At 48.4% G+C, this 12654-nt stretch overlaps 1 protein-coding gene across 1 annotated transcript in view; it reads right to left on the bottom strand.

Annotated features, from left to right (window-relative positions):
- GSG1L (GSG1 like) overlaps window positions 1-12654 on the bottom strand; it is a 495401-nt gene that overhangs the window by 450134 nt on the left and 32613 nt on the right. The window lies entirely within an intron of this gene.

Below are 12654 nucleotides of genomic sequence, written 5' to 3' on the forward strand. Positions count from 1 at the left end.
TAATGATAGCTGGACCATATAAGATAAGCACTTTTTACCTATTGTGTCTCCCCTATTTCCTTATAGATTGTAAGCTTGAGAGCAGGGTCCTCACTCCTTATGTATCTGTTGAATTATGTGTTACTCAGTAATGTCTTTACTGTCTGTACATGTCCCAGTTTAATTGTAAAGTGTTGTTGAATATGTTGGTTCTACATAAATTAAATAATTATTATTATTGATGTATCAAAATGAATTAATCTCTTAACAACCACCGTTACGCTTTCTAACGGTGGTCGTTCAATGGCTTTATTGAGGAATAATTGAATAGCATGCAAAATTCTCATGAGTGACAGCTGTACATGGCAGGTGAAGAAAAAGTCAGATATTTTTGTTCCAGTAACACTACTAAAAATAATTTAAAACAATTACAAAAAATTTCATTTTTTTGTATTATCCAACCGACAACCTACAACATTACAGACAGCAGCTAAAGCCAAGAGCTGCTAAAAAAAAAATGAAAAAACAATTGCAAGCATGTTATTTTCTCCTTAATTGCAAAAACATGATTTTTTTTCTTTAGTGACTTTCCTTGGGACTTAAACCCACAACCTCTATAACTGAAAGCAACAGCCAAAGTCGTGAAGGTTCTGCTGATGTCATTGTGAAATTTTGTAATCTTGAAGCTGCATTGCAGGGTCTGACTTCACAGGTAGATTACTCTGGTAAATAGAGATGCATCTGTACATAGCAGTGTATTCCTATGTCCCTGTATTCTAGAGGGAGAATAAATGAAACATGTTTTTCTTCCTTTAACATAACTAAAAATAATAATAAAATCAATTACAATAAATTTCTTTTTTTTATCTTGCAGCTTTTACACCATAAAAACTATTTTCTAAAAGGAAAATCGTTTTTTGCATTGCTCTATTCTGGATACTATAGCTTTTTTTATTTTACTGCTGACGGAGCTATATCACGGCTTGTTTTTTGTGGGATAAGATTATTATTTCAGCAGTACCAATATAAGACATTTGATCACGTTTATTCCACTTTTTTGTCATCTGTATGATGAAAAGACATTGTCTTTGCTACCATTTTTATTTATTTTTTTACCCTATTCAATGAAGGATTAACTAGCGTGACAGTATTATCGATTGAGTTGTTACGGACCTCGCACTGCCAAATATGTACTGTATATTTTTTGTTTGCTTTTCTTTACATCCAATTACTGTATTTTTCACTTTATAAGACGTTCTTTTGTTCCCCCAAATTTTGGGGGAAGAAGGGGGTGCGTCTTATAATCCGAATATACGGATTATATACTGCAGGGTCCAGGGGAGGTGGGGGCATCTCTGGAGCGGTGCTCGGGGCTGAGGGAGGTTGGTAGAGGCTGGTGAGCTGGTGAGGCTGCAGCGGGAGATCTCCTGCTCCTGCTCATATAATATGCACTGCCGCTGTCCATTACCATGATGCTGAAACCGCACCGTGGTGACGGGCTGGGGGAGCAGCGCATATTATATGTGCCTGCGCCCCCCTTTGATGGTACTTGCCTGCCCCCCCCGTGTTAGATATGGCCCCCATGCTGCTGCCCATAGTAAAATAAAAAACTCTTTGCTTACCTCCTCCAGCATGTCTCCCGGTGTCTCCCTCCCTGCTGCTGCTGTAATCAAGCATGCAGAGATTGTCACTCTGCTGTACCGATCACATGACCGGCACCGAGAACCAGGAAGTGTAGGAGATCAGCATCATGGAAGGAGACACGAGGGAGGACAGCACTGGAGAAGGTAAGGAAAGAGTTTATTTTACTATAAGCAGCAGCATGGGGGCCATATCAAACACAGGGTGATGTGTGCCATTCACAGGGGGCCATGGGAAGCACAGGGGCCGGGTGCCAGCCACAGGAGGTCATGGGCAGCAATAGGGGCTGTGTGCCAGCCACAGGAGGTCATGAGCAGCAATAGGGGCTGTGTGACAGCCACAGGGGGCCATGGAAAGCAATAGGGGCTGTGTGCCAGCCCCATGGGGCCATGGGCAGAAATATGGGATGTGTGCCAGCCATAGGGGACCATGGGCAGTAATATGGGATGTGTGCCAGCCACAGGGGGCCATGGGCAGCAATAGGGGCCGTGTGCCAGCCACAGGGGGCCATGGGCAGCAATAGGGGCTGTGTACCAGCCACAGGGGGTCATGGGCGGCAATAGGGGCTGTGTGCCAGCCACAGGGGGCCATGGTCAGCAATATGGGACGTGTGCCAGCCACAGGGGGCCATGGGCAGCAATAGGGGCCGTGTTCCAGCCACAGGGGGCCGTGTGGCATCACTGGGGGGCTATATTCAATATAAGGGGGCCATATCCAGATTAAGTGGGCTAATTTTAGGATGGGGGGGCTATGAAGGACATATACCCTATATGATTTGTTAGACGGACACTGGCACTATAAGACGGACCCCATTTATTTAAAAAAAAAATCTCTTTTCCTTCACCAAATTTGGGGGTGTGTCTTATAATCAGGTGCGTCTTATAAAGCGAAAAATACAGTACATATTTATTGGAATATTTTTTTTTGTTCCTTACTTTCAGATTTTTTTCCTATATTTTTACCATTTTTTTTTACTTTTTTACTTAGTCACTTTACGGGACACTAACTTTCAGTGTCCTGATCACTGTTATAATCCACTGCAATGCTCGATCATTTCAGTGGATTATACAGTAAGTCAGTGCTGCACCACTGTCTCAGCCTCACACACCATACATCTGACATGGTGTGCAAGGCTTTTCGTAGCTGGATAATTCGAGGGTCATCATGGTGATGACCACGCATTACCATGGCAATGATCAGGTCTGTGTGATTGCATTACAGGGATCCGATTGCTCGGGAGAGGAGTGCAATCCTCTCCCTGCCAACTGAATGCTGCAATCACTATTGATTGCAGCATATAGGGGGTTAAACTGTTGAGAACGGTGCAGACACCACTCTTGGCAGTGAGAACCGTGTCACGGCTTTCACGTAAGCAGCAGACCCAGCAACGATGACGGAGATACTTTGCCTAAATCCCCGCAATCGCCATGATGTACTGGGTATTTCATTGGTTGGGAAGGCACCATCTTTCATGATGTACCCAGTATGTCCAATGTCGCAAAAGAGGTTTAACACAGTTTGGCACAGAACCTGCTTTATCCCTGTCTCTTTTGAGGTCTGTTGGCACTAGAGATGAGCGAACCGGTCGCGGTTCGGCTCGAGGTTGGTTCGCCGAACGGACCTCCCGTTCGAGTTCGGTTCGTCGAACGTTCGACGAACCGAACTCGAACTGCATAGGAAACAATGGCAGGCAATCACAAACACAGAAAAACACCTAGAAAACACCCTCAAAGGTGTCCAAAAGGTCACAAACAACTCACAACACATGGGAAAGTGACAAGGACATATACTCATGCGAAAACAAAAGAGCTGGACAAGGAAAAAGAGGAGGACACACAGATATATGAGTATATGCAAGGAAACATGCCATTATTGTGCAACTTGAGCCCTGCTCATTCTTGGCTTCCAATCTTGATAAATTGCCTGAGCTCGCCACGTACGTCTTGGGGATCTTGTCGTGTCCTGCAGCCAGCGTTCTCTCTGAACCTGTCTTCAGTGCTGCTGTGGGTCTGCTGGCAGATAAGCACACGTGTCTGTCCACTGACAATGTGGACATGGCTCTCAGAGGACTTTTCTTCCCCGGGGTCAGCCAGGGGACGGGAAAGGCACGCGTATTTTTGAGAGTGCTTCATGCAAAGCATCTTTTTCTTTTTCAAAAGGGGGCTCAACCGATGCCAGTCAAGTGGGGTGTGTGTGGCCCAGTGAGTGGCAACGAGGGAGACTGTGGTTGGAGTCCCCTCGCTGTGTTTCTAAAAGAACCAAGATGAACAAGTCATGGCTCTCAGAGGACTTTTCTTCCCCGGGGTCAGCCAGGGGACGGGAAAGGCACGCGTATTTTTGAGAGTGCTTCATGCAAAGCATCTTTTTCTTTTTCAAAAGGGGGCTCAACCGATGCCAGTCAAGTGGGGTGTGTGTGGCCCAGTGAGTGGCAACGAGGGAGACTGTGGTTGGAGTCCCCTCGCTGTGTTTCTAAAAGAACCAAGATGAACAAGTCATGGCTCTCAGAGGACTTTTCTTCCCCGGGGTCAGCCAGGGGACGGGAAAGGCACGCGTATTTTTGAGAGTGCTTCATGCGAAGCATCTTTTTCTTTTTCAAAAGGGGGCTCAACCAATGCCAGTCAAGTGGGGTGTGTGTGGCCCAGTGAGTGGCAACGAGGGAGACTGTGGTTGGAGTCCCCTCGCTGTGTTTCTAAAAGAACCAAGATGAACAAGTCATGGCTCTCAGAGGACTTTTCTTCCCCGGGGTCAGCCAGGGGACGGGAAAGGCACGCGTATTTTTGAGAGTGCTTCATGCAAAGCATCTTTTTCTTTTTCAAAAGGGGGCTCAACCGATGCCAGTCAAGTGGGGTGTGTGTGGCCCAGTGAGTGGCAACGAGGGAGACTGTGGTTGGAGTCCCCTCGCTGTGTTTCTAAAAGAACCAAGATGAACAAGTCATGGCTCTCAGAGGACTTTTCTTCCCCGGGGTCAGCCAGGGGACGGGAAAGGCACGCGTATTTTTGAGAGTGCTTCATGCAAAGCATCTTTTTCTTTTTCAAAAGGGGGCTCAACCGATGCCAGTCAAGTGGGGTGTGTGTGGCCCAGTGAGTGGCAACGAGGGAGACTGTGGTTGGAGTCCCCTCGCTGTGTTTCTAAAAGAACCAAGATGAACAAGTCATGGCTCTCAGAGGACTTTTCTTCCCCGGGGTCAGCCAGGGGAGGGGAAAGGCACGCGTATTTTTGAGAGTGCTTCATGCAAAGCATCTTTTTCTTTTTCAAAAGGGGGCTCAACCGATGCCAGTCAAGTGGGGTGTGTGTGGCCCAGTGAGTGGCAACGAGGGAGACTGTGGTTGGAGTCCCCTCGCTGTGTTATACATGCTTTTAGAAGGGCATGACATGGCTTGGAGGTTGACTTTCATAAAATGCAAACTGTTGGCTACCAAAATGCTGCCTTTCCAACAACTGTGGTTATAGGCAATGAGGAACATACTGATGAAGATGAGACGCAGATACCCGATTGGGATGACAACTTAAATATTCGGTCAGGGCAAGAAGAAACTCGGTCTGAGGGGGAGGGGAGTGCAAACACAACAATTGATGATGAAGTTCTAGATCCCACCTACTGTCAACCCACAGTCAGACACTCGAGGAGGTCAATAGAGGCGGTGGAGGAGGATGCAACCGACGTCGAAGTAACCTGGCGCCTTCCTGGACACAGTCGGAGCACTGGTAGCACGTCTACAACTGCATCCTCAGCCACCACTCTGCCTCTGAGCATTATTCGGGGTGGATCAACAGGTCGCATGGCCTCTAAGCCTTGCCTAGCCTGGTCCTTTTTTGACATAAAAAAAGATCGGCCAAATTATGTGATCTGTAACATTTGCCATGGTTATCTTAGTAGAGGTCAAAACCTCAGCAGTTTGACAACTTCTTCCATGAATCGTCACATGAATAAATATCATATGGCCTGGTGGGAAGCTCACCGTGCTGCAATGCGGCCTAGTGGAGCCAACCATCCACCGCCTGCCCCTTCCAGGGCATCCGCGCGCTCGTCATCTTCTAGGACTGTGGGGACAGCTGTCACACCTGTTTTTCCACCCACAACTTCCACCACTGTAACCGCAACAGGCAGTTTGCTTGGTAGGTCGTCAGTTGGTTTGGAAGGGGAAACAAGTGAGTGTGTACAGCTCTCTCAGACATCGATAGCACCAACTTTGGATGAAGGCAACATCATGTCTCCGCCTGCACTTTCCTCCCAAAGCTGCATTTTTCCAGGGACACCCTACTCAACACCGTCTACACACAGCAGCCAGATCTCTGTCCCTCAGATGTGGTCAAATAAAAGGCCACTTCCTTCGACCCATGACAAAGCGAAGAGGTTGACTCTATCCCTCTGTAAGCTGTTGGCTACAGAAATGCTGCCTTTCCGCCTAGTGGACACACAGGATTTTAGAGACCTTATATCTGTCGCTGTGCCCCAGTACCAGATGCCTAGTCGCCACTACTTCTCTAAGAAAGGTGTGCCCGCGCTACACCAGCATGTCGCACACAATATCACCGCTTCCTTGAGAAACTCTGTGTGTGAACGGGTGAATTTCAGCACCGATACTTGGACCAGTAAGCATGGACAGGGACGTTACATGTCGCTGACTGGGCACTGGGTAACTATGGTGATAGATGGTGAAGGGTCTGCTGCACAAGTCTTGCCGTCCCCACGACTTGTGTGTCAATCCTCTGTCTGTCCAAGTTCCGCCACTGCTTCTGCATCCTCCACCTCATCTGGGTCCTCCACCTCCGCCCCAAGCCTGCCTGGTCAGGCCACCAGCGTTCTCACTGCGCAGAAGGAATCACGCACCCCTCATTACTATGCTGGCAGCAGAGCGCAACGGCATCAGGCGGTCTTTAGCTTGACATGTCTTGGGAATAAGAGTCACACAGCTGAGGAGTTGTGGTCAGCTCTGCGGTCCGAGTTTAATAAATGGTTGTCTCCACTCAACCTGCAGCCTGGTAAGGCCGTGTGCGACAATGCTGCAAACCTGGGTGCGGCCCTTCAACTGGGCAAGGTGACACACGTGCCTTGTATGGCTCACGTGTTGAACCTTGTTGTCCAGCAATTTTTAACACACTATCCCGGCCTAGATGGCCTTCTGACCAGGGCACAGAAACTGTCTGCAGTGCTCACTTCCGCCGTTCAAGCGCCGCAGCTGAGCGACTTGCATCGCTCCAGAAGTCTTTCGGCCTGCCGGTTCATCGCCTGAAATGCGATGTGGCGACACGCTGGAATTCAACTCTCCACATGTTACAGCGACTGTGGCAGCACCGCAGAGCCCTGGTGCAATACGTCATGACGTATAGCCTGGGCCAACGAGATGCAGAGGTGGGGCAGATCACCCTGATGGAGTGATCTCAGATCACGGACCTATGCACCCTTCTGCACAGTTTCGACATGGCGACGAATATGTTTAGCGCTGACAATGCCATTATCAGCATGACGATTACAGTCGTTTACATGCTGGAGCACACGCTAAACACTATTCGGAGTCAGGGGGTGGGACAACAGGAAGGGGAGGAACTACAGGAGGATTCATATGCGCAAGACACAACAACATCACCAAGGTCCAGACGTTCATCATCACCAACGCGGCAGGCATGGGACCATGGGGGACAGGGATCAACAAGGGCGCATGGTAGCAGGCGAGATGTTGAGGAAGGTGCAGGAGGACATGAAGATATGGAGGACGAACTGTCCATGGACATGGAAGACTCAGCTGATGAGGGGGACCTTGGTCAAATTTAAGTTGAAAGAGGTTGGGGGGAGATGACAGAGGAAGAAAGAACGGTTAGCACCTCTATGCCACAAACACAGCGTGGACTTTGTCCGCATGGCTGCGCAAGACACATGAGTGCCTTCTTGTTGCACTACCTCCAACATGACCCTCGTATTGTCACAATTAGAAGTGATGATGACTACTGGCTTGCCACACTATTAGATCCCCGGGACAAGTCCAAATTTTGTGACATAATTCCACCCATAGAAAGGGACGCACGTATGCAGGAGTATCAGCAGAAGCTGTTACTCGATCTTAGCTCGGCTTTTCCACCAAACAACCGTGCAGGTGAAGGGAGTGATTCTCCCAGTTGTAACTTGACAAACATGGGACGGCCTCGTCATCTTCAACAGTCTACCCGTACCAGTAGGACCGTATCTGGTGCTGGTAACAGCAATTTTATGGAATCTTTTCATAATTTTTTTAGACCCTCCTTTGCAAGGCCACCAGAGACATCAAGTGTGTCACATAGTCAACGGATGGAGAGGATGATACAGGAGTATCTCCAAATGAACATCGATGCAATGACTTTGCAAATGGAGCCTTGCTCCTTTTGTGCTTCAAATCTAGAAAAATGTCAAGAGCTCTCCAGTTACGCCTTGAAGATTTTGTCGTGTCCAGCTGCCAGCGTTGTCTCTGAACGTGTCTTCAGTGCTGCTGGGTGTGTGCTGACAGATAAGCGCACGCGTCTGTCCAGTGACAATGTGGACAGACTGACGTTCATCAAAATGAACAAGTCATGGATCCAGAAGGAATTTACTACCCCTGTGTCATCCTGGGGAGAGTAAATGCTTGTGGATTTGGAATGTGCTTGATGCAAATCAAAACATCCTGTTTGCAACTAGGGCACAAGTCCTGCCACTGATGGGGTGTCTGTGTGCCCAATTTGGGGAAAAAAGGTAGACTCCGCTTGGAGTAACCCTTGCTTGCTGTGTTTTTTAAAAATGATACAAGATGAACAGATCTGAAGGCAAGATGAAGGCAACATCATGTCTCCGCCTGCACTTTTCTCACAAACCTGCATTTTTCCAGGGACACCCTACTCAACACCGTCTACAGACAGCAGCCAGATCTCTGTCCCTCAGATGTGGTCAAATAAAAGGCCACTTACTGCGACCCATGACAAAGCTAAGTGGTTGACTCTATCCCTCTGTAAGCTGTTGGCTACCGAAATGCTGCCTTTACGCGTAGTGGACACACAGGATTTTACAGACCTTATGTCTGTCGCTGTGCCCCAGTACCAGATGCCCAATCACCACTGCTTCTCCAAGAAAAGCATGCCCGCGCTACACCAGCATGTCGCACACAACATCACCACTTCCTTGAGAAAATCTGTGTGCGACAGGATGCATTTCAACACAGATACTTGGACCAGTAAGCATAGACAGGGTCATTACATGTCACTGACTGGGCACTGGCAAACTATGGTGAGAGATGGAGAAGGGTCTGCTGTACAAGTCTTGCCGTCCCCACGAGTTGTTTCAATCCTTGTTCTGTATGTAGAAGTTAATACACTGCTTCTGCCTCTTCAACCTCGTGTGGGTCCTCTACCTTGGCGCAAACCCTGTGTGGTCAGGCCACCCTTCCTTGCAACTGCGCACAAGGACTACCACACACCTCCTTACTATGCTGGCAGCAGAGCTCAATGCCATCAGGCGGTCAAAGTTTTACTTTGAAATGTATGGGAAATGTGAGTCACACCGCTATTACAGAGAATAGTAGTCAGGCAGGGTCAAAACATTAATTGAGGAACAGGAACAGAATGGGACGGCCAGGAAAGAATCAGAAAACAAGCAGAGGTGAAATGCGTATCGGCCAACAAGGTACATAAACAGCAAGCAGGAAAAGTAGTCAGGTAACAAGCACACAAAATCATAAAACTGAACTGGGGGTAAAATTAACCAGAGGTTCATAGCTATGTCTGGCAGTGGTCTGCAGACAGGATGGGCATAAAAAAGGGTGTGGTGTCTTCCCATTGGTTGTAGCTGAATGATGGTATTTCATCTGTGAGATACCCACCAGCTACATTCAGCCAGAGATTCTGCATCTGTCAAGGTAATGCAGCCCAGTGGGTGAGCATAACCTGCGTCCACCTGCGCCGCTGGCATCGACTACTCTCCCATCATCAGCACTATTCATGAAAGGAACACGTTGTCACCTGGCGACCGGAGTACAAATTGACGGAGCGGACTCCGTTGGTGACTTAACAGCCGTGTGCGGCAATGATGCAAACCTGGCTGCGGGCCATCCTCAGGGCAATGTGACACACGTGCCTTTTAGGGCTCACGTGTTGAACCGAATTCGCCAGCAATTTTTAAAACACCATCACGGCCTACATGGCCTTGTGCAGTGGGCACGCTCGCTATGTGCTCACTTCCATCGTGCGCACACAGCAGCTCAACAACTTTCATCACTCCGGAAGTCTTAGGGTCTGGCAGTTAAACGCCGTAAATGCGATGTTTCGACACGCAGGAATTGGAATCTGCACATGTTGCAGCGTGTGTGGCAGCACCGCAGAGCCCTGCTGAAATACGGTAAGACATATAGCCTGGGATAACTTGATCCAGAGGTGGTGCAGATCACGCTGCTGGAGTGGTGTCAGATCAAGGACCTATGCACCCTGCTACACAGTTTTGAAATGTCGACGAAGATGTTTAGCACTGGCAATGTCATTCTCAGCGTGACAATTCTGGTGATCTACATGATGGAGCACACTGTAATTATTATTCGGAGTCAGGTGTTGGGACAAGAGGAAGGGGAGGAAGTACAGGAGGAGTCATATGCGGAAGGGATAACAAGATCTACGAGGTCCAGATGGTCAGCGGCACCTATGCGGCAGTCATGGTGAGGGAGAGGGATTAACAAGGGCGCATAGTATCAGCAAAAAGTGTTGATGAAAGTGCAGGAGCCCATGAAGAAATGGAGGACGAACTGGCGATGGGCATGGAAGACTCAGCAGATGAGTGAGAGCTTGCTCACATTTCGGTTGTGCGAGGTTGGGGGGAGAGGGCAGAGGAAGGATGCACGATTCTCACCTCTCTGCCACCAACACACCAAGGACTTGGTCCTCCTGCATGCACAAGACACATGAGCGCCTTCTTGCTGCACTACCTACATGACCCTCGGATTGTATGAATTTGAACTAATCCTGAATACTGGGTTGCCACACTGTTAGATCCCCGGTACAAGACAAAATTTGGCGAACTAATTCCTGCCATAGAAATAGACGCACGTATACAGGAGTATCTGCAGAATGTGGTACGCAATCTTAGATCTACTTGTCCACTAAACACCAGTGCTGCACAGAGTGAATCTCAACGCTTTGTCATGGATAGGAGGAAATGGTCTTTTACTTGTCCACATCGGAGGGACCGAGGGATGGCTGCTGTGCTGAGATGGCGTTGAGTACGGTGTCCCTGCACAGTTGCACTTTTGGTCATATCCCAAAATGAGTTGAAAAAGGACAGATGCTGTTGGAAAGGGGAACAGGTGTGTTGGAAAGGGGAAAAAAGTTTTGGTCCGTGGATTTGGTGGTTAAGCAACTGTAACATTTGCTGAAGAAACAACATCTGTTACAGTGGGACTGGCAGATTTGGATAAAGTGGTATATAATCTGTGACCGCTATATAACGAAAATTAATAAGAAAAGAAAGAGAAAGGTATATATCCCCATCAGCAGTCAGTGTCCACCGTGCTCCCAGTTGGAAAAGGAGAGGTTGGCAACTTGAAGGTTTGGTGGAGGATACAGAGCTGTGTGGCTATGAAACTAATAGTAGCCTGAACCGAGTTAGACGCCATTCGGATCTGGAGACTGTGAGCCCTGTTAGCGTCACAGGGTCCACATGCCCACCCAGCCCAGGAACTCCCTGTTAACAACACAGGGGCCATTGAGTACGCTGACCGTGTGCGTAGGGGCCACACCTGTGGACAGCAGGCGCATCAGCAGCAGCAGGCCTGTTAATGCCACTGGGCTGCACAAGCAGGACTGTTAGGACAGGAGCTGGTCTTAACCGTTCTGCGTTACCAACTGTGGTGGTGGCCTGCATCCACCACCCGATCCCTGCCTACCTCTGGCCTAAAGCCGCAATGGGTTCAACACATGGAGGTGTGCTCTTTCGGAGCATAATAGAAGACTGCGCACCTCCTTGTTGGCTCCAGCCCCTTTTATAACCTGGGTCCGCCCCAAACCAGGGTGAACCACAATGCACCTCCTGGAGACAAAAGTAGAGTGACACGTCATGAGTGGCATAACTAGCGTCCTATTTGGAAACGCAACTTCAATGATGACCTCATGGCTGCCATGACCCAAACACCTCACCAGTCATCGTCTGAGCATCAATAATGCGGTGACAAGTCATAGGTGTGGGCCTCTGCAAGCCATTTGGGAGGACACCTGATGCCCTGTGGTCTATATGGGACCCCCACATCAGGGCCAGGGCCAAAGAGTTCATTACCGGACCTAGTCTCTGATGCAGGAAGTGCCTGAGCATGCTCAGTAGCATGAAATACAGTCTCTGAAAAAAGACTATCAGCTTTAGCATGGTGTCTATGCCCAAAACAGGACTTATACCCGGCACGGAATGCAAGCACCTGTGCAAAGAGGCTTTTCACACTTAGTGTGGGAGCATGCGCTGTATCCCGAAATGAAAACTTAGCGTCAGGAATGGCACAGTCAGGCTGAGCATACTCACTAGGCGAAACACTGTAATTATGCTGCAGCTGGGGTACATCGGCACACGCATGCGCACTAGCTGCCTCTCCACACTTAGACGTGGAGGGGAAATTTGTCTTGGAGATGCTGTCTATGAACAGAAGGAAAAGCTAAAGGAAGCCTGACTTTCTATCCCTCCGAATTATGAAATGCAGCAATGAATTCCATGAGTTTGCTATAACATTAGCGTAGCAAAATGTGCATGAGGGTGTGATGTAGAGGTGCTAGAAATAGCTTGTCACCAGTGGGGCACTAATGGAATACAACAGCCAGTTCTATGATGCCACAAAATGGCAGTATTTTGTGCTATCATTATAGCTTATTAAAAACAGAGCACGAGGTTGTCATGCAGAGGTGCTGCACATAGATTTGCAGTAGTGTGAATTGACAAAAGTACAATAGCCACGTTTAGGATACAACTAGGTACAGTGAGTGTTTGCTAGTATAATGGCTGAGTTTAAAAAAGTTTGAGTGTGCAATGCAGGCAGATGTCCTGCAAATAACGTTCCAATACTGTG

The sequence above is a fragment of the Anomaloglossus baeobatrachus genome, chromosome 7 (assembly GCF_048569485.1).
Source record: "Anomaloglossus baeobatrachus isolate aAnoBae1 chromosome 7, aAnoBae1.hap1, whole genome shotgun sequence".
NCBI lineage: Eukaryota > Metazoa > Chordata > Amphibia > Anura > Aromobatidae > Anomaloglossus > Anomaloglossus baeobatrachus.